Here is a 24,420-nt window from a genome sequence, read left to right on the forward strand (position 1 = left end):
GTAAAGGTCAATGATACAAATTTTGGACAGTACAGCCAAGTTCTTCCTCCAGGGGATCTGGTCTCCCCTTTATTCAAAGAGTTCTGGGTCTGTAAACTGACTTAAGTTTGGCAATTTATTGACCATGGATCTGTTTTATGATACATGTTAGACTTTAGTTCAGTTGATCTAGAACTTTTCTGCTATATCGACCAAGGAACAATTCAATAGATTATTCATCTACTTCACTTCTTGGAATACAATGATCAACTAACCTGTACCATAAGTCTCTAGGAGTCAGCCTCTTCCAGTCGCTGCTTTGACGCTACCGCAACCACACCTTTGGTGACCAAGTGCTGCTACTAGGCCTCTGCTACTCTGGGATAAGATTACCTCTATTACATTTATATTTCCCAACTCAGTGGCAGCAGTTCTCAATTTAATTTCTGACCTACAGAAAAGAACAACCACAAAGCTCTTCAAAGATACAGGTGCTCCTCTCACAAATTTATTTCTCAGCCGTGGTGAAAGATGTGAAATCAGGACACTCCAGGAGGAAGTGAGCAGGCCTTGCATGATCAATCCTCTCTAACTTTCCAATCTCCCTAAGCCTTTGGATTCATTCAGTGTACACTAAGCCAGCTCTGGCATTTCAGTTTCATTTCATGTAGGCCACCTTTTGATATGCATTTCAGCCAGCCAATCACACACAAAGTTAGAGATGTTTCTAATCATCCAAGTTACAGCATTATATCCAGAATATTTGCTTAGTATACCCATATCAATAAATTGACCTGATTCAACTTTATGTTCCTTTCTCCACTGTCCCACACCTTCAATATTCATTCCCATAAATATCCCCTGGATATCTATCTACATAAAGTAGAAAAGCCCTTTCAGGGCCTGCTGGGACTTGAGCCTAGTTACAGGCCTAAAAAGGAAGGAGGGATATTAGGAATGGGTCTTGAGGAGACTCAGCAGTGTTTTGCAAAGCAACTGCCTAAGAGGAAACCGTATACATTTCTCAGGAATGCCAGTTAATCTCCTGAGACAGGGGTAGAATGGCAGCTTCTACTGACACATAAAACTCATCCAAATTTAGGAGTTTAGTGTCTCTGGTTTTATCAGAAACTTCACATCTGTCCCTATTCCCATTTTCAGGACCCCATCCTACCTCAATCAAATATCCTTGTTTTAGCAGCAAAACCCTGAGACGTTGGTGATTCCGTTTGTGTTATAATTCAGCCACTTGCGGAATGAGGCTATGGGTTTGGTTTTCAACAATCTCAGCTCTGCTGCTGTAGGATATGTGGATTTCTTTCAGGGAGGAAGTAAAAGCTTTCAGGTCATGTATGCAAGTGCTTGAGCTGGGAATTTGAATTCCTGAGCTTACTGTTTTCTTTCTTCACTTTGTCTAGCACAATTAGCAGTAACTTTTCAATCTCATTATATTTATTAGTTGGACAAAAATGTTTTGTTATCAAATACTCTGTGTTTATATATTTCTGTGCACACACATATACACTCCCACTTTCTTTCTGTTATATATGTTATGAAATTTCAAAAAAATGTTTTCAGTTTGTTTTCTAAGGACATAAGGTCATCTCTTTTAACTCTTGTGAGTTGTGTGATAAGTAGTTTTTTTTGTTTTTTATCTTTTGAGATGAATTTCACTGTTGTCACCCAGGCTGGACTGCAATAGCACGATCTCGGCTCACTGCAACCTCCACCTCCCAGGTTCGAGCAATTCTCCCGTCTCAGCCTCTTGAGTAGCTGGGATTACAGACGGCCACCACCACACCAGTCTAATTTTTGTATTTTTAGGTAGAGATGGGATTTCACCATGTTGGCTAGGCTGACATCAGGTGATCCACCCTCATTGGCCTCCCAAAGTGCTGGGATTACAGGTGTGAGCAACCGTGCCTGGCCAAGATGGTATTTTTTTTAACTTCTGCAGCCATCGTCTAACTAAGAGGGGATGAGACCTTACAATTAGAAAGAACCTGAGCCCTTGATGATTTCATTGATTTACTGACTCAACCAATCATCATCCACCCTACTACTGAACTTTCTGTTACAGGAAATGACAATATCCCTATTGTTTAAGCTAGTTTGAGTTGAGTATTCTGTTACTCGCATTAGATTATTTTAACTGTTACAACTATTTTAAAGAGTTGGCAGGAAATATTTGAGTCAATACATTTTAGGGTAGGAGAAAACCTTTGGCATCATGTACTGTCATATGATATGTCATTGTGGAGTAAGTGTGTGACGGTGCCAGTGCTAAAATCCAGATAATCTCATTCCAATTTCATTGTTCTTTCTTCTGCATTAGGCAGTGCATAATTTTTCTAATATCCTATTTTTGTTCTAATATAAAGGGTTTATTATCCATATTTGTTTGCCTTCAGTTCTTACCTGAAAGATTACCTGAAATCATTTGAGAAATAATTTTTCTGATTAGTAACTAGTGTGATATATATATATAAAATCTTATTGTACCAAAGAGGTTAATTCTTTTTCTCTATATCCTGACATTACACAAAATAAAAGCTCTCCTAGTGAACTCACACTGTTTCTCAGCTATTCATCTCACAAATGGGTTGTCCAAAACTCTCATCTGTTTCACAAACAGCACATCTATCTTGTTCTTTGAAAGTTGTAAAGAATAACCCAAGCTGAACTGAAATGAGTTCTTTGTCACAGCTTTCAAACCTGTCAAATGAGGAGGATGAAAGATGATTGGCAAACAGTGTGGCTTGTCAACTCCTCAATCATGCACAATAAAATCTAAAATGATAGATGTTGTGATGGCCAACATTTTTATATACTGTATTTCACTTATGAAAAACACTGGAAAGTTTACAAGGTCATAAACATTCAGCATAGTTATGCTACTTTTCTTAGAAATTTTAAGAACTTTGTCTCCGTTTGTTCTATTAGTTTTAGGATCCCACATACACACACACAAAAAGGAGTTTAAGAATATTAGACACGACTTCAGTGTTAGAGATCACTGGGTCTAGACCCAGACTTTGAAAATGGAAGAAACTGAGATGTGCAAGGAGTGATATGGTCACCTGACAAGAAATGCCAGCAGTCACCAGAAGCTGGAAGAGTCAAGCAACATCTTCTATCCAAGAGTCTCTGGAGGGAGAATGGCTCTGACAACAACTAGATTTCAGTCTAATGATAATGATTTCAGGTTTCTGACGTCTAGGTCTATGAGAGGATAATTTTCTGTTTTATTAAGCAACCAAATTTATGGTAACTGTTACAGTAGTCTAAGAAACCGAATACACTATTTTATCCAGCTGTATACTGTTTTCCAGGTGTTCTGGTGTAGGCACAGAGATGATAGCTAGTTGAGTTCTTTTTGAAATGATGATGGAGAGAGAAAAGGGAATGGAATGCTGTGTATCTTCAAATAAATGACTACAGTAGTGAAATATGGAATCTAAGTTGGCCAAGAGGGAAAATGAAGATAAAATGGGGCTAATGGATAATGAAAATATAAAAGGATCAAACTTTAGAAGCCATGACTTGCTTGAAGAAACATGAAGGCACAGTACCTGTTAAAAGTCATTGAATGTTGAATGAAATTAAATAACAAGGTCAGGGTTCGTTTTGTATATGGACAACCTCAAAATTTAGTCGTGAATAATAATCTGGAGACATTTAAAAATTGGAGGTGTTGTAAACTGGAGACATAATGAAGGAAAGCACTTTCCAGATGTATATCAGAAACTTCACCCTATACCGTGAAAACTGAACTATTAAATTACCAGCATATATATTTGTAAAATACTGGGTTCAATTACTCATTGAGAACCAGAAGAATGAAACACTTCAACCAATATTTTGATTCTGTCAATACTCTTTTCCTTTACATAAGGAAAGTCCTTTAAATTTTAATGTTCTCTATTTTAAGTATGAATTAATATATGCCTCTGGGATTTGCTTCATATAAAATTTCTAGATAATATTTTCATAAAGATGTTAGAGATCATCAAATTACTTTTGGTTATAAGCTCATTATTTTCATAAAGATGTTAGAGATCATCAAATTACTTTTGGTTATAAGCACATTCTATGATACTTGAGTCATTTTTTGTGTAAAGTACTGGACATAGGCTTTAATTCTGTGCCAGATAGATTTATTTGATTCAATTTGATACAAAATCTGCATGCAATATTTAATGAGCACCTATTCTGCCTAAGGCTCATCCTGGACCTATACAGCAGTTCCCCCTTATCTGTAGGGGATACAGTCCAAGACTCCTAATGGATGCATAAAACCATAAATAGTACCAAATCCCACATACACTGTGTTTTTTCTTATACATATGCACCTATAACATTTAATTTAATTAATATGAAGCTAATCTGGCACATGTTGCCACCAGTGATGTTTTCTGTTTGTGTCTCATTCCCAAACTGAATGTATTTCACATTGGATCTACGCACTTATCACACACTGTGGCCATAACTTTCGCAGTTTAAGGCGCAGCAGCAAAACTACCATGAATTTCTTTTTTCTTCTTCACAATTTCACAAATAGAAAATCAACTTTTAGGTAGACGTTAGCTGCCTCAGCATACAACATATTTTCTTTCCTTATTAAGTCAAAACCTTTTACCTTTTTACCTAAAGAAGGCACGTTACTGCTTCTGCTTGGCATCTCTGACTTGCCAGCAAAACTACTCGTGTGCTTTGGGGCCACTATTACATAAAATAAGCGTTCTTTGAGCAAAAGTATTATAATAGTGTGACGGTTCATCTAATAACTGAGGGGCCGCTAATTGACTAAAAAATGGTTCATGTTTAGTGTGGATATGCTGGACAAAGGCATGATTCACTCCCTGGGTGGGACAAAGGAGGATGGCATGAGATTTCATCCTGCTACTCAGAATGGCATGGAATTTAAAACTTAGGAGTTGCTTGTTTCTGAAATTTTCAATTTAATATTTTCTCTGCAGTTGACTATGGGTAACTGACACCGAAGGAAGCAAAACCATGAATAAGGGGCAACTACTGTATACAATTCTTTTTTTTTTTTTTTTTTTGAGACGGAGTCTCGCTCTGTGGCCCAGGCTGGAGTGCGGTGGCGCGATCTCGGCTCACTGCAAGCTCCGCCCCCCGGGTTCCCGCCATTCTCCTGCCTCAGCCTCCCGAGTAGCTGGGACTACAGGCGCCGCCACCTCGCCCGGCTAGTTTTTTTTATTTTTTAGTAGAGACGGGGTTTCACCGTGTTAACCAGGATGGTCTCGGTCTCCTGACCTCGTGATCCGCCCGTCTCGGCCTCCCAAAGTGCTGGGATTACAGGCTTGAGCCACTGCGCCCATATACAATTCGTAAGTAGAGTTGATCCCCAGTCTATAATTATCTTCCACTTAAGTGAAGGTGAAGCTTAAAGGAATATGATGTAAACTGGACAACCGATATCAAAAATGTGTTTTTCATTTGGGTCAGCTATCTTTACTCTCTCTGTTGCTTCACAGGGTCAGAAAAAATATTACTCTCTGGCCTATCTAGTGGTTAATATCCTTCAGAGTAACGAAGAGTAGTCCTCTCCAAATGTGTCAAGAAGTTCTCATTTCAAAAGAAAGAGGTGGGTGGCTTAGGCTGGGTTTGGAGTCAGAGTGCTACGCCAGATCCATATCTGAATCCTTTGTCTTATTCTCTGAATGTTTTCTGTCATTCAGAGATACATACATACAATGATACTGTCATTGTATCATTCAAAGTTCGTATCTATAAAGAACCAACTCTTGCCACTTTGTCATTGAATAGAGTGCCTTGAAATCTAAAATTTCTCCCTGCGAGGAGTGATGGGCTGACGGATATTTAACAATTTATTCTGTGATGCTGACCTGAGCCCCTGTTAGTAATAGTAGCCAATTTCCGTGGCTTGAATACAATCACTATTTCAATTTGTCAAGCCAGAGTCACTGAGTGCAAAGTTGTAAAGAGATGTGCAGTAGTTCGCTGTTGCATAGTGTGAATTATTTGTATCATAGAGATACAAAAGAGGTAAATAATTTCAAAAGCATTGATAGGAATAAAATGTATTAAAATAACTAAGACATGTTTTGAGTACTCATCATCTCTGTTTCTAAATGTAATTTATTTGATTGTAAATTTATGTAACTTTATTTTTAATATATATATTTTGTAATACAAGGTCTCACTTCGTTGCCCAGGCTAGAGTGTAATGGCACAATATAGCTCACTGCCACCTTGAATTCCTAGGCTCAAATGATCCTTCCACCTTGACGTGCCAAGTAGCTGGGGCTACAGGCACTGGCTACTACATCTGGCTAGTTTTAAAAAAATTTTGTGTGTGTGGAGCTAGGGTCTCACCATCTTGCCCAGGTCGGTCTCAAACTCCTGGGCTAAAGCTATCCTTCTGTCTCAGCCTCCCAAAGTACGGGGATTACATGCCACCATGCCCAGCCAATACTGTATTTAACAACTGATCTGCAAAATTCTTGAAATGTTATCAACTCTCATGATATCATATGAACTGACACCAGTCTACTGACCGCAACCTCATCAAAATGGTTCTCCTGGTATATACCTCCTCTTTTATATCATGACTCCCTCTTTCTTAGTTTTTTTGCCATGTTTTGTGAGAGCTGACTTGCTTTGAAAAGGCACAAAGAGAATGAACTTTCTGAGGCTTCTCATGCTGTCTACTCTGGTAGGAAGAATTCCAAGATAACCTTCAAATAAGTGAAACTCTTAAATAATCCTCTCTGCTTATTGTGGATGGAAACTAACTTACTTCTAGCAAAGGTGATGCAATATTCAATCTTGTGACTGTCAGATGCCATCTTTGAAGACTGGAGAGATTCTCCTGCTGGCATTGAAGAAGTAAGCTGTCATGCTGTGAGAGGGCCTGTGAGAAGGTCACATGGCAAGAAACTGAATTCTACCAATAACTGTGTCAGTTTAGGAAATGACCCAGAGCTCCAGAGAGAAATACAGGCACAATTGGTTTTGTTGTGCTTTGCTTTATTGTGTTTAAGATGTGTTGCTCTTTTTTAATTGAAAGTCTGTGGCAACCCTGTGTCCAGTATGTTTATCAATGCCAGGTTTTCAGCAATATATGTCCACTTTGGGTCTCTGTGTTACATTTTGGTGATTCTCCCAATATTCAAACTTCTCCACTATTACATCTGTTATAGTGATCTGTAATCACTGATTTTTGGTGTTACTACGGTAATTATTTTGGGGTGCCATGAACCATGCTCATATAAGATAGTCAATTAATACATGTGTGTGTTTGTTGTTTAATTTTTTTTAATTTTTAATTTTTGTGGGTAAATGGTAGATATATGTATATTTATGGAGTACATGAGGTATTTGGATAGAGGCATGCAATGTGAAATAATCACATCATGGAGAATGAAGTATCCATCTCCTCAACCAATTATCCTTTGTGTTAGAGACAATCCAAATGCACTCTTGTAGTTATTTAAAAATGTACAATTACATTACAATTGACTATAATCACCCTGTTGTACTATCAAATAGCAGGACCTATTCCTTCTAACTATCTACTAAACCTCCCACATCTACCCCACCACCCTCCACCCCTTCCCAGCCTCTGGTAACCATCCTTCTACTCTCTATGTTCTTGAATTCAGTTGCCTTGATTTTTAGATCCCACAAACAAGTGAGAATATGCAACATTCGTCCTTTTGTGCCCGCTTTATTTCATTTAGCATAATGATCTCTAGTTCTACCCATGTTGTTGCAAGAGACAGGATCTCATGCTTTTTAGTGTCTGAATGGTACTCCATTGTGTATATATACCACATTTGGTTTATCCATTCATCTGTTGATGGACACGTAGGTTACCTCCAATCTTAGCTATTGTAAATGGTACTACAAACATGAGAGTGCAGATATCTCTTCAATACACCTCTATCCTTTCTTTTGGTTATACCTAGCAGTAAGATTACTGGATTATATTGGTAGCTATATTGTTAGTATTTTGAGGAACCTCCAAACTGTTCCCAATAGTGGTGGTACTAATTTACATTCCCAACATCAGTGTACAAGCATTCCCTTTTCTCTACATTCTCGCCTGACCTTTGCCTGACTTTTGGATATAAGCCATTTTAACCAGGGCGAGATGCTATCTCTAGTTTTGTTTTGCATTTTTCTGATGATCAGTGATGTTGAACACCTTTTTCATATGACTGTTTGTCACTTGTGTGTCTTTTTTGAGAAATGTCTATTCAAATACTTTGCCCATTTTGTGATCAGATTATTAAATTTTCCCCTATAGTGTTGTTTGAGCTCCTTTCTGATTATTAAGATTCTGATTATTCTGAATAATATTCTGATGATTAATCACTTGTCAGATGGGTAATTTTCAAATATTTTCTCCCATTCTGTGGGCTGTATCTTCATTTTGTTGATTGTTTCATTTGCTATGCAGAAGCTTTTTAACTTCGTGTGATAGGATATTGTTCAATAAATTTTTGCCCAGACCAATGTTCTGGAGATTTTCTCCAACAACTGCTTGTAGTAGTTTTGTACTTTGAGGTCTTAGATTTCAGTATTCAATCCATTTTGATTTCATTTTTGTATATGGTGAGAGACGGGCCTAGTTTCATTCTTCTGCACATGGGTATCCAGTTTTTTCAGCCCCGTTTATTGGGGAGATTGTCTTTTCCCCTGTGTGTGTTCATGGTGACTTTGTCAAAAATGAGTTTACTGTAGGTGTGTGCATTTGTTCCACTGGTCTATGTCTATTTTTATACTAGACCAGTGCTGTTTTGGTTACTCTAGCTCTGTAGTATAATTTAAAGTCAGGTAATGTGATTTCTCCATTTTTTTTTTCTTTTTGCTCAGGATAGCTTAGCTATTCTGGTCTTTTGTGGTTCCACATAAATTTTAGGATTGTTTTTTCTATTTCTCTGAAGAATGTCATTGGTATTTTGATAGGAATGGTACTGTATCTATAGATTGCCTTGGGGAGCATGGAGATTTTATCAACATTAGTTCTTCCATATAATGAATATGGAATATATTTGCATTATTTGTGTCTCTTCAATTTCTTTCATCAGTGATTTATAGTTTTCATTGTAGTAATCTTTCACTTCTTTGGTTAAATTAATTCCTAAGTATTTTATTTTATTTGTAGCTAATATAAATGGGATTATGTTTTTTATCAGATTGTTCACTATTGGCATATAGAAATGCTAGTGATTTTTGTACATTGACCTTGTATCCTGCAACGCTACTGAATTTGATAGTTCTAATAATTTTTTTGTTGAGTCTACAGGTTTTCCAAATATAAGATCACATCATCTGCAAACAAGAATAATTTTACTCCTTCCTTTCCAATGTCGATGCCCTTTATATATTTCCTTTGTCTGACTGCTCTAGCTAGAACTTTCAGTACTATGTTGACTAACAGTGGTGAAAGTGGGCAGCCTTGTCGTGTTTCAAATCTTAGAGGAAGGGCTTTCAGTTTTTCCTCATTCAGTATGATACTAGCTGTGGGTCTCCTATCTATCGCTTTTATTATGTTAAGGAACATTCCTTCTATACACAATTCTTAAAATATTTTTCCCAATAAGGGATGTGGAATTTTATCAAATGCTTTTTCGGCTTCAATTGAAGTGATCATGTGATGTTTATCCTTCATTCTGTTGATAGAATGTATCATATTGATTGATTTGTGTATGTTGAACCACCCTTCCATCCCAGGGATAAGTCCCACCTTGTCGTCATGAATGGTCTTTCTAACGTGTTGGTGAATTGAGTTTGCTAGTATTTCATTCAGGATGTTTACATCAATTTTCAACAGAAATATTGGCACTGTAGTTTTGTTTTTGTGGTGTTTTTGTCTGATTTTGCTATCAGGGAAATACTGACTTGTAGGATGAGTGTGAAAGTATTCTCTCCTCTATTTTTTGAAATAGTGTGAGTTGGGTTGGTATTAGCTCTTTTTTAAATGTTTGGTAGAATTCAGCAGTGAAGCCATCAGGTCCTGGACTTTTCTTTACTGGGAGACTTTTTATTACAGCTTCAATCTCCTTACTTGTTATTGGTTTCTTCAGGTTTTGGATTTCTTCCTGGCTTAATCTTGGTAGGTTTTATGTGTCTAGGAATTTGTACATTTCCTCTAGATTTTCCAATTTATTGGCATAGAGTTGCTTATAGTAGTCACTAACAATCCTTTGAATTTCTGCAGTATCAATTGTAATGTCTCTTTTTTCTTATTTCTGATTTTATTTACTTGCATCTTCTCTTTTTTTTTCTTAATTAGTCTGGCTAAAGGGTCAATTTTGTTTAACTTTTCAAAAACCAACCTTTTGTTTCCCTGATCTTTTGTATTGTTTTCTTCCTTTCAACTTTATTTGTTCCTTCTGTGACCTTTATTACTTCTTTTCCTCTACTGACTTGGGGTCTGATTTGCTCTTGTATTTCTGCTTCTTTAAGATGCATCATTAGATTGTCTATTGGAATCTTTTCCTCAATTTTTATGTGGGCACTTACAGCTTAATCATTTCTGCTGTTACAGGACTCTGATGCTTTTTTCAGTACGCCAATTCCATCTTTCAGCTTCAGAATTTCTGCTTCATTCTTTTTAATTGTTTCAATCTCTTTGTTAATTTATCTGATAAAGTATTGAATTTCTTCTGTGTTACCTTGAACTCCTTTGAGTTTTCTCAGCACAGTTATTGTGAAATCTCTGTTTCAAAAGGCACATATCTCTGTTTCTCCAGGATTGGTTCCTAGTGGCTTATTTAGTTCAATTGGTGAGGCCATCTTTTCCTGGATGGTGTTGATGCTAGATGTTTGTTGCCGTCTGAGCATTGAAGACTTGGTTATTTTTTGTGAACTTCACGGTCTTGGCTTGTTTGTAGTCATCCTTCTTGGGAAGGCTTTCCAGATATTTGAAAGGGCTTGGTGCTGTGATCTAAGCTGTATCTTTTCAGCTCTAATAGGACAGCACTGAGTTTAATGCCTCACAATTGCTGTGTTCTCCCTCTCCGGCACCCAGCGATGCTTTCCTCACCAAGCCTCTGCTGCTGGGGGGTGTGGGAGGGGTGATGTCAGCAATTCAAGACTTTTTAAAATGTTTCTTCAGTGACTCTTTCAGTAATATAAAGATAAAACCAGGTACTATGAGTGCTAACCTGATTTTTGATTCTTACAAAGGTGTTTTTCTATGTTGATAGTTGTTAAATTGGTGTCCTTGTAAGGGGAACCATCTGTGGAGCCTTTCATTCCGCCATCATGCTCTCTCTCTCTCCCTAAATGGGTGTGTTCTGACTACACCACCAAGCAACCATTCTCCTGTATCTCTCCTTCCCTCTCTATAGTAGTCCTCCCTATTCTCTGAGAGACAATGATATTGAAATTAGGCCAATTACAGTAATAAACCTACAGTGGCCTCTCAGTGTTCATGTGAAATAAAGAGTAGCACATCTTTTACTTTAAATCAAAAGCTAGAAGCGATTTAGCTCAGCGAGGGATGCATGTCAAAAGCTGAGATAGGTTGAAACCTGGGCTTTTTGCACCAAACAACCAACTTGTGAAAGCAAAAGAAAAGTTCTTGAAGGAAAACTACTACTCCAGGAAACATAATGATAAGAAGTAAAAGGTAAAAAAATGTAATTGCTGATATGGAGAGTTTTAGTGTCTGGATGGAAGATCAAACAACAACATTCCCTTAAGCCAAAACCTAATTCAGAGTAAAGCTCTTCAATTCCAAGGTTGAGAGAGGTGAGAATGCTACAAAAGAAAGGTTTCCAGCTGGCAAAGATTGGTTCATGAGGTTTAAGAAAAAAACATTCCCATAACATAAGAGTGCAAGGTAAAGCAACAACTACTGGTGTAGAAGCTACAGTAAGTTATTCAGAAAATCTCTCTAAGATAACTAATGAAGGTGGCTACACTAAACAATGGGATTTCAATGTGAATGAAACAGCCTTCTGTTGGAAGAAGATGCCATCTTCAACTTTCATAGCTACAGTAGAAAAATCAATACCTGGCTTCAAAGCTTCAAAGGACAGGCTATCTTGTTAGAGGTGAATGCAGGTGGTGACTTTAAATTGCAACCAATGCTCATTTACCATTCTGAAAATCCTAGGGCCCTTAAGAAATGTGCTCAGTCTACTCAGCCAGTGCTGTCTAAATGGAATGACAAAGTCCAAATGACAGTACATCTCTCTACAGTAAACTTGGTTTACTGAACATTTTAAGCCTGCTGTTGAGACCCACTTCTCAGGAAAAAAAGATTCCTTTCAAAATATTATTTCTCATTGACAATGCACCTGGTCACCTAAGAGCTCCAACAGAGATGTACAAAGAGATAAATGTTATTTTCATGCCTTCTAACACAACGTCCATTCTGCAGCCTATAAAGGAGTAATTTCGACTTTCAAGTCTTGTTATTTAAGAAATGTATTTCATGAGGCTATAGCTGCCATAGATAGTTATTTCTCTGTTGGATCTGGGAAAAATAAACTAAAACTCTTCGGAAAGGATTCACTATTCTACATTCTATAAAGAACATTCATGATTCATCAGAGGAGGTCAAAATACAACCCTTAACAAGTATTTGGAAGAAGTTGATTCCAACACTCATGGATGACTTTGTGAAGTTTGAAACTGTAGTGAAAAAGTAACTGCACATATGATGGAAATAACAAGACAGTTAGAATTGGAAGTGGAGCCCGAATATGTGACTGAATTGCTGAAATCTAATGAGAACGCTTGAATGAATGAGGAGTTGCTTCTATTGGATGAGCAAAGAAATTGATTTCTTGAGATGGAATCTACTCCTGGTGAATATTGCTGGAAGAAAGTGATTTCTTGAGATGGAATCTACTCTTGGTGAATATTGCTGGAAGAAGGTGATTTCTTGAGATGCAATCTACTCCTACTATGAATATTGTTGAAATGACAACAAGTGATTTAGAATATGACGTAAGTTTAGCATGTAAGCAGCAGCAGAATTTGAAAGGACTGACTCCAGTTTTGAAAGAAGTTCTACCTTGGGTAAAATGCTGTAAGACAGTATTGCATTCTATAAGGAAATATTTCCTGAGAGGAAGCATTCATTGACGCAGCAAACTTCATCATTGTCTTATTTTTAAAAATTGCCACAGCCACCCCGATCTTCAGCACCCACTATTCTTATCAATCAGCACCTGCCAACATGCAAGAAGGCCCTCCGTTAGAAAAAGATTACAACTAGCTTAAGGATGAGATAATTATTAGCATTTTCAGCAATAAATTATTTTAAAATTGCAGTATGTTTATTTGTTAGACAAAATGCCGCTGCACACTTAATAGACGGCAGTACAGTTAAACATAACTTTTATATGCAATGGGAAGCAAAAAAAGTTGTGTGACTCACTTTATTATGTTATTCACTTTATTGCAGTGGTCTGAAATTGAATTCACAATATGTCCATGGTGTGCTTCTATAATATATAGCCTAGCCAACATCTAGATAGTAGCTATTAGATGCCCTGAGCTAAGGACTCAGCTAGACTATGACTGGTGCTATAATTTGAATATGGTTTGTCTCCACCAAAACTCATTTTGTGGCTTGGTCCCCAGCGTAACAGTGTTGAGAGGTGGTGGGACTTTTAAGAGACATTTGGGTCATAAGGGATTCACCTACATGAAAGGATAAAAGCCGTATCATAGAAATGATTGAGTTCTAGTTCTTGCCAGACCCGATTAGCTATTGAAAGAGTAGATTATTATAAAAAAAATTATGTTGGCCTTTTCGGCTCTCTCCTGCTACCCCTCTTGCTCTGTAATGTTGTCTGGTGTTACAACAGACACATCATAGAAATCATCACAGAAGCGACCAGATTCAGCCCTATTATAGTAATTATAGTCGAAGCCACTATTCTTCTTTATGTCTTGGTATGTTTACTACCTCTGGATGTTTTATATATATGGTATTATACATATGGGATCATATATATGGGATTGCACAATAGGGTATTCTGTGACTGAGTTTATTTAGCATAATCTTTTTAAGGTTCATCTATGTTATAGCAAGTATATGTATTTAATTTATTCTCACTGCCAAATATTCTGTTATGGCTATCTAACATCTGATTTATCCATTCACCATTGATAAACATTTAGATTGTTTTATATTTTATCTATGATAGATAATACACCTGTGAATATTGTGTATAGTTTTTGTGTGAACATATGTTTTCAATTATCTTAGATATATACATGGGGATGGAATTACTGGGTCATTTAGTAAATCTTTATTTAATCTTTTAAAGAACTGGAAGATTACTTTCTGAAGAGGCTAAAACTTTTTATATTCCCCCAAGCAGTGTAAGATGATTCCAATTTCTCCACATCCTCTCTTTGTTTCTATGTGTCTTTTTTATGGTGGGCATCATAGTTGGTGTGATGTGGTTTGTCATTGTGGTTTTTATTTGCATTTTCCTGATGGATTAATGATGTTGAGCATCTTTTAATTTGCATAGTAACCATTTGTGTATCTCCTTTGGAGAAATGTCTACTCAGATCCCTTACCCGATGTTAGTTGAGTTATTTCATTTTTATTATTAAATTACAAGAGTTTTTAACTATATATTTTAGGTAAAAGTTCATTATAAACATTTATGATGTGGAAATGTTTTCCCCCTTTGGCATGTTGTCTTTTCACTATTTGATAATCTTTTGGAGCACAACATTTTTTATATCTTGAAGATGCCCAATGTATTTTTTTTATTTTTCTTTGTGCTCTCATTATCATGTATAATAAACCATTGCATAATTCAAGGTCAAACATATTTATGCCTACTTTTTCTTCTAAGGATTTTATAGTATCAGCTTTGAAATTTAGATCTTTGGTTCATTTTGGGTTAATTTTTTAGTATAAGGTAGGGGTCTAAATTAATTGTTTTGCATGCAGCTATTCAATTGTTACCGCATCATTTGTTAAAAAGACTATTCTTTCCTCATTGAATTGTCTTACTCTTCTTGTCAAAAGTTAGTTGACAATAGCAAAGACACGAAATCAACTCAAATACCTATCAATGATAGACTGGATAAATAAAATGTGGTACATAAACATTATGGAATACTATGCAGCCACAAAAAGGAATGAGATCATGTCCTTTGCAGGCACATGGGTGGAGCTGGAAGCCATTATCCTCAGCAAACTAACACAAGAACAGAAAACCAAACACCACATGTTCTCACTCATAAGTGTGAGGTGAACAATAAGGACAGATGGACACAGGGAGGGGAACAACACACACTGGGGTCTGTCGAGGGTCAGGGTGGGGGAGAGCATCAGGATACATAGCTAATGCATGCAGGGCTTAATACCTAGGGAATGGGTTGAAAGGTAAAGCAAACCACCATGGCACACATTTACCTAAGTAACAAACCTGCCCATCCTGCACATATATCCCAGACCTTAAAATAAAATAAAATTTTAAAAAAAGTCAGTTGACTACAAACATAAGGTTTTGTTTCTGAATAATCAATTCTACTCCATTGATCTATATGTCTATCCTTATTCCAGTACCACACTATCATGTTACATCGCTAAAATCAGACATATAGATCAGTGGAGTACAATTGGGATTCCAGAAACAAACTCTTACATTATGGTCAGTTGACTTTTAAAGAGTGTACTAAGATAATACAATGGAAGAGGCTTTGGGTCTATGCTTTCCTTGTGGGCTGTTTAATGTTGCTAATTTAATAGCTTTATTTATTATAGACCTGTTCAGAATTGTGTTCTTTTTGAGCCAGTTTTAACAATTTGTGTCTTTTTAGAAATTTGTCCATCTCATGTAATCTGTTGGCATTCACTGTTTTTATACCACTTCGTTTTGTGTTATCATTGTTATACATGATGCATCTACATTTGTAACAAGCTCAATAACACATTGCTATAATTGCTCGTTTATATAGTTTTATGTCCATTAGAGAAGCTGATGAGAAGTTCGCGTTCATAATTATTCCTTTGAATTTCATTTGCCTCTGGTGTCATTTTCTTGTTCTAATACTACTTTGCCCCCAAATACCTCCTTTGTGTTGCTTTTGCCAAATGTGTTATATTTTTGTATATGTTGTAGGTTCAACATTGTATTATATGCTTTTCATTTTATACAATTGTTTTTTGAAATCAGTTAAGAAATAAAGGAGAAGAAATATGCTATTTAAATATTTTTGCTATTTTTTGCCAATACATGATAAACTATACTATTACTCTGTTTTTTCATGTGACTTTGAATTAATGTGAGGAGCCATCAACTTTCAGCCTGAAGAACTTCTTTTAGTATTTTTAGTTTGCTCTTTAATCAAAGAATTTTTGTTTTTCTGGGAATGTCTTTATTCACCTCTATTTTTGAAATATGGTTTTCTAGATATAAGATTCTTGCAGATGTTTTCCTTTCAGTACTTTGAGTATGTTACCTCACTGCTTTCTAGCTTCCACTGTCTCTAATGAAAAGCCAGCTAATTCTTCTGTTAGGGTTTCCTTGTGTGATGAGTCATTTTTCTCTTGCCGCTTTAAAAATTACCTCTTAGTCTGTGGCATTTAGAACTTTTATTATGATGTGTGTGTAAGTGCATTTATCCTATTTGGTGTTTGCTGACTTTCTTTACTGTGCAGATTAACGTTTTTCATCAGATTTGGAAAACTTTCAGCTAATACCTTTTCTAATACAATTTTCTGTTGCCTCCTTCCTCTGCTCTCCTTCTGATACACTCTGTGCTTAGGTGAGAGTGACTATGGTGCTCTACATGTCTCTGAATCTGTTTGTTTTTATCATTTATTTTCACTGTTCTCCAGATAACATAATCCATATCGATCCACTTAATACTTCACTGATTTTTTTCTTCTTCCAGTTCAAATCTACTCTAGTATTTCACTTTTGTTATTAAACTTTTCAATTTTGAAATTTGCAATAGATTATGTTTTATAATTTCCGTCTCTTTATGAGATTCACTATTTGATGAGATATTGTCATCTTAGCTTTCCTTACTTTTAAAAATTATTTCCTTGAGTTAATTCAATATATTTTAATGCCTGCTTTGAAGTCTTCAGTCTTTGTAAAAGTCCACATCTAGGTCCTCTCATGGGCAATTTAACTTGCCTTCTTTTTTCTACCGTGTGGGTCATCCAGTCTTGTTGATTTATATGTCTCATAATTCTTTGTTGAAAGTATGATATTTTAAGTACTATACTGTTCTAATTCTGGACGCTGATTCTCCTCACTCTCTTTTGGGGTTGCTTTGCTGTTGTTTGTTAATTGTTTGGTGAACTGGCTGGATTATTTTAGGAAAGTCTATTTCTCCATCAGTGTATACCTTCTGTTATTGCCCCTCCTGGAGTACAGGCTTGGGCATACGGACAGTCACCCAGAGATGACAGTAGTTTTTGTTTGTTTGTTTGTTTTGAGAGAAGTCTTGCTCGAGATGACAGTTTTAGCAGGATTCCCTTTGATTTTCTCTAATCTTTTTGTTAAACTGTCTTCTTTGATATTACACTCATCTGTTAGGCTTCTCTAATTGCTGGCTGATTGCTCTTGTTTTCAAGAGAGCACTAGGACGAAAAAGGATGCAATTAATCCTGGTCCAATTAAATCTATGTAGAGGTAGTTTTTGAGACCAATCTTTGGTGTTTGTCCTGACCCACAAGGGTTCTTCTTAGCTGTCTCTTCCACGGTTCTCTTTTGTAAGCTAGCTGGCCTGTCCTTTGTCTTTTTACCTGCTGTACAGCTTTTTACCTGCTGTTCATTTAAAAAAAAAATGTTGGGCCAGGAGCAGTGGCTCACACCTATAATCCCAGCACTTTGGGAGGCCGAGGCGGGCAGATCACCTGAGGTCGAGTTCCAGACCAGCCTGGCCAGCATGGTGAAACTCTTGTCTCTACTAAAAGTACAAAAATTAGCAGGGTGTTGTGATGGGAGCCTGTAATCCCAGCTACTTGGGAGGCTGAGGCAGGAGAATCGCTTGAACCTGGGAGGCGGAGGTTGCAGTGAGCCTTGATCATGCCATTGCACTTCAGTCTGGGCAACAGAGACTCAGTCTCAAAAAAAAATAAAATAAAGAAAAAACAAGTTGCAGGTCTCAGCTCCAGATGACCCATTCATACCCTTTTGTAAAACATTTAAAGAAGAAGATGAATTTATTTAAATCATGCCAACTTTCACAAGCACAGGAACACATATTCACAAAAACTTTCTCATCAGCCTCAAATTCTCCTTAAAATGAAATGTGTTGAGTTGGCAAACCCCTGAAAATGTTAGTGGGGTTTCCCTGACAAGATGGATATTCTCACATAACACTTGCGAAGCATTGAGAAAATGGCATTTTTACATGGTTGGGTAAAAAAAAAAAAAAAAAAAGGGATTTTGAACCATTATTGCTAGATTGACTAGATTGATGTAGCAAGATTTTGGCAGGTTTATCTTAGTGTTTGGAATGAAAAGAAGTTTGCATTAAAATTGTGAGAGTTTGGGAAATGAAAAAATTAAAAGAAGATTTTTGTAAAAGTATGACAAGGAGCTTAGAACAGGCTTTTGAGAAACTCTTCAAAGAAAATCTTCAAAATTGAGTCTATGACACCTATGCTCTGTTCTCTGTCCTAAGGCTGTCTTTACGTTTCTTTCCGTTAGTGTGACAAGGATATTTTACAGGAGAAAAATAGTCCCACTATCTATCCCAGTTCAAGATATATCTGTCTGGAGCAGGTTCAGAAAGATGGTCTATTAGGTTACTTAACTGTGAGGGGAAAAAAAGGCTTAAAGTCAGTTATATAAAGATGTATATAGACAGTGGTGTTTTATAGTTGGTCACATATCATCCTTTAACCTAGGGCACAATGCAGAGGATGAGGGTGGTGGTCACAGCTGGAGCCTTGAGTATTTATGAGTTTGTGTATGCTTGTGTGTATGTAAGAGGAAGGGTATGTGTGTATTGAAAATAGGAATAGAATTAGTGCAGAGAATCTAAAGGCATTAGAAGACAACCGGAATGTCAACTCTGAAATGGTGTGGAGTAGAGATGGTGAAATTTCACTAGTTCCCTTTCCCCTGTTATTGAATGGAAAAGTTAAACTACATGAATCATCCACTGTTAGTAGACTTCATTAACCATCCTCCCCGAGCTTTATAACCAAATCTCACTTATAAAACGCTGTGTTCTACCTCTCTTAATCCCCACTTCTTTTATTTACCTTCATCTGAAGTAAATGCATAAATCTGGAAAAGCACAAGTTATTACTGTTTCTCCTTCAGAGACGTTTGCAGCCCACACGTCAGCACTTTCAGACATCCGGTAGCATCTATCTTGGTTCAGCTGTCCTGTGGATGCTTTTTGTCATTCCCAACAGTGCCGAGTGATCAAAAGCGTGCTGTAGTGTGGTGCCTAACAGCCACCAAGCAAATGTCTTTTGGATTAGGACAGTCCCCACACAACACCAGTATAGGAAAAAGCTGCGTATGTGCCCCATTTCCATCTTTTATCCACAGTTCGACTCCTGTATCCAATTTACTTTCCATGTAAGTTTCTAAGTGAGAGACAAGCCAGATAAATTATCTCAATATTTTATTTCACATTCTGGATTTAAATCACTTTCTCAGAAGAAAGATACAGTGGCTTATATGGTTTTTCGCTCTAGCGCCACTTTTCAAATAACTGTTAAATGGCTCCACCATGTGGTTGAAAAATAGATTTTGTTTACAGAAACCTAACACTGCAGCAATAAAATTAGTCAAATTATTGTCATTTATTTATTCATCCAACAAATGTTAGCCTAGTCTTTTATGTGTCCGGCTATGTTCTCTGCACTGAGAACACTGTAAACAAAACTAATACAGTCCCCGACTCCTTGGATCTCATGATCACTGTTTATCTTTTCCATGGCTGAGTAGCAGACTGTACCTAACATTAAAATAATTATAAAAGCACATCTTTTAAGTTGTTTTTATTAGATACTATAAAAAGGATAAAATAGGCTCTGGTTATGGCTCTGTAATTAACTGCAAAAATACTTTTCCTCTGTGGGACTGTGGTTATGATAGGCTGTCCTAGATAAATGGCTCCTAACCCTGATAATATGATAAAACAATGACATATTATTTCTCACAGAAAAAAAAAAAAAGCACATTCCAAAGTTTGTCTACAAGGTTGGGATGGGTGTATCATAACCTCCAGAAATATTATTTACGCTTAGTATGTGTTCACACACAGGTAAAGTATATTATATGTACCTATTGGAATAGATACTCTCTAATGTCCTTTCTAGCTATAACAATCTTTGCTTCCCATGATCAGGAATAATTGATTAAAAAAAAATCAGTTCCAAAGAGAACTAGAGCTTATATTTGAGGCTCCTGTCTTCCAAACCTTCCCAACACATCAACTGAACACTGTAGTTGCTACAGTATAGCAGTTTCACCTTATTGCTTCCTGCTACCCTTACTCAGGAAAAAAGTGCTGCGTGAGTGGGGTGATCATAAAACGTACAGTGCAAACCAGGACAGTTTTGAGAGTGAAGTAGAAACTTGCAGTAGTATCTATTTATGCTACAATTTTACTGTAAAAAGTAAATTAGTTAAGGCATTAAATGAGCACAGAATAGTGGTTGGCATATAATAAGCACCCTACACATTTCAGTCTTTTATCATGCACAACTGACTGTGTATCTCTCCACTTGTTTTCCTCCTATTCCCTCTCTCCAACTCACCTTCCACTCTGCTTCCAAAGGAATTTTTGTAAAGTGCAAATATTCAGGTCCTTTCCCTCCTGAGAAACCTGTCAATGGATATTCCCACTGCAAATGGAACACACAAATTCTCTCCTATTGGTTTCTCACTATGTTCTCCCAACACTCACCCTTTGATTCAACCATAGCTCTTGCAAGCCCAGCCTTCTCCCTTCTACCTGCATGTATTTGAATGCAGCTTTTGCTATTCTTCCTCCTAAATTTTACCCATCAAAATTCTTCTCATATTTGAAGTCCCTTTGTTCAGGCTCTTCTAGGTAATGTCAGACAGAAATTTGTCTTTCTCTATTTTAATAATTATATTAATTTTAGCTATCATTTATTAAACTCTTTTGTCAGGCACTATTCTAACTAAGCTCTTTACATACCATTATATTTTTTTGTTGGAAAGACAGATCTAGACACATTTAACCATTGTTTAGTGCACAGAGTACTAAGACTTACAACGGAAGTTAGAACTGTGTTCGGTGCAAGGCAGAACACTATAGAAGTTGAGGCTACATGTAGGGTCTGAAATAAGACAGCCAGTTTTCTAATTCTGACTCTATGATTTACTAGTTGTATGACTTTGGGCATGTCTTTTTTTTTTCAATTGAAACTGAGTAAACTTTGTTTCTTTGTGTGTACACTTTGTAGTGACAGTTGACTCACGCCTGTAATCCCAGCACTTTGGGAGGCTGAGGCGAGCAAATCGCCTGAGGTCAGGAGTCCGAGACCAGTCTGACTAACATGGTGAAACTCTGTCTCTACTAAAAATACAAAAATTATCCAGGCATACTGGTGGGCACCTGTAATCCCAGCTATTCGGGAGGCTGAGGCAGGATAATTCAGTTGCATTCAGGAGGCGGAGGTTGCAGTGAGCCGAGATTGCACCATTGCACACCAGCCTGGGTGACAAAGTGAGACTGTCTCTAAATAAATAAATAAATAAATAAATAAATAAATAAATAAATAGGATTGCTCTGGCACTTACATTGTGAAAATCTGAAACAAAAGCTGGAATTATTTTTTGTTATGTTTCCCACAATGTATTCTCACAGTCAATATAGTGCCTGCTTAGGAGAAGCACTTTTCAACTGTCATACACATATTTCAAATATCACCATGGGGTTATATGGAACACTCATGAAAGGATTCATGGATGTTTCCTGGGTAGGAACATGAAAATAGCTAAACATAAAATCCTGTCTTCAAAAGGAAAACTTCTAAATTTAGATACAGTCAGATACAGACGCAGAGTTATGCTGACTGGATTGCCCCAAGTTGTGGTTTCTTTAGATGGCTCTTTGTCTCGCTTACAGTGTGTCCAATGTAACAACTGCATCCATTAAAAAAAGAGAGAGAGAGAGACAGATACAAAACAAGACTCTGAAAGGATTTTCAAAGGTTACTAAGTCCTTCACAAACTCATTAAGAAGATGCTGAACAAACAGAATGCAGTTGCTTGACAAATGGTTTCAAAACTGCCTCATGGAAACAGTGTACTACGAAATGTCTCATTATTCTCATTATTGACTGCAATAGGGCTAAAACATGGCAGAGCAGTTGGAGGAGGAGGGTGTGGGTAGAAATTTCTACTTTCATTTCATTATGGCCAGAGAATATATTTTGTATGATTTAAAGACTCAAGTTTATTGAAGTTTTTATTATTATTATTATTATTATTATACTTTAAGTTCTAGGGTACATGTGCACCAATGTGCAGGTTTGTTACATATGTATACATGTACCATGTTGGTGTGCTGCACTCGTTAACTCATCATTTACATTAGGTATATCTCCTAATGCCATCCCTCCCCCTCCCACCACCCCACAACAGGCTCCAGAGTATGATGTTCCCCTTCCTGTGTCCAAGTGATCTCATTGTTCAATTCCCACCTATGAGTGAGAACATGCGGTGTTTGGTTTTTTGTCCTTGCCATAGTTTGCTCAGAATGATGGTTTCCAGCTTCATCCATGTCCCTACAAAGGACATGAACTCATCCTTTTTTATGGCTGCATAGTATTCCATGGTGTATATGCGCCACATTTTCTTAATCCAGTCTATCATTGATGGACATTTGGATTGGTTCCACGTCTTTGCTATTGTGAATAGTGCCGCAGTAAACATACGTGTGCATGTGTCTTTACAGAAGTTTGTTTTATGGCCCAAAATTGGTTGTAGTGAAAATTTATCTGTTGCCTACAGGAAGCACACGTCACCTATAAAGACACAGACAGACTGATAATAAAGGGATGGAAAAAGATATTCCATGCCAATGAAAACCAAAAAAAGAGCAGGAGTTATATCAGACCAAATAGATTTCAAGACAAAAATTATTAGAAGAGACAAAAATTTCTTATATGATGATAAAGGGGGTCAATTCAGCATGAGGACATAACAGTTATAAATATATATGCACCCAACACTGGATCATCCAAATACATAAAACAAATGTTATAGATAGGGACATAGATTCCAATGCAATAATAGCTGGATGCTTCAACACTCCACTTTCAATATTGGATATATTTTCCAAATAGAAACATCAACAAACATCAGTTTTAATCTGCACTATATAACAAATGGACCTAATAGATATTTATGGAACATTTCACCCAATGGCTACAGAATATAGATTCTTCTCCTCAGCACATCAATCATTCTCAAGGACAGAACCTATGTTAGGCCACAAAAAAAGTCTTTAAAAATCCAAAAACATTAGATTATATGAAGTATCTTCTCTGACCACAATGGAGTAAAAACAGAATTCAATAGCACAAGGAATCTTGGAAACTATACAAATACATGGAAATTAAACAATATGTTCCCGAATGATCAGTGGGTCAATTAAGAAGGAAATTGAAAATTTTCTTGAAACAAATAATAATGGAAACACCACATACCACAAGCTATGGGATACAGCAAAAGCAATACTAAGAGTTTATGTCTTTAAGCACCTACATCGAAAAGTAGAAAAACTTCATTAAACAACAAGTAATGCATCTTAAAGAACCAGAAAAGCAGTAGCAAACCAAACACAAAATTGGCAGAATAAAAGAAATAATAATCAGAGCAGAAATAAACAAAATTGAAATGAAAGCAATATGAAAGATGAATGAAACAAAGTGTTGATGTTTTGAAATGATGAACAAAATTGACAAAACTTTAGCCAGAATAACTAATAAATAAGGGTGGAAGCCGTAAGTAAATAAAATCAGAGATGAAAAAGAAAACATTACAACTGATACCACAGAAATTCAGATGATCATTAGTGGCTACTATAACCAACTATATGCCAATAAATTGGAAAAGTTAGAAGAAATGGATAAATTCCTAGACACATACAGCCTACCAAGATTGAACCAGGAAAAAATCCAAAATCTGAACAGACCAATAATAAGTAATAAGATTAAAGCTATAATAAAAAAATCTCCCAGCAAAGTCCAGGACCCAAAGGCTCCACTGCTGAATTTTATCAAACATCTGAAGAAGAACTAATTAGAATCCTACTTAAACTATTCAAAAAAAACAGAGGAAGAGGCACTACTTCCAAACTCCTTGTCTGAGGCCAGCATTACCATGATACCAAAACCAGACAAAGACACATCAAAAAGAGAAAAATACAGCTCAATATCCCTGATAAACACTGATGCAAAAAAATTCTCAGCAAAATACCAGCAAACCAAATTCG

Source organism: Piliocolobus tephrosceles, chromosome 2 (assembly GCF_002776525.5).
Source record: "Piliocolobus tephrosceles isolate RC106 chromosome 2, ASM277652v3, whole genome shotgun sequence".
NCBI lineage: Eukaryota > Metazoa > Chordata > Mammalia > Primates > Cercopithecidae > Piliocolobus > Piliocolobus tephrosceles.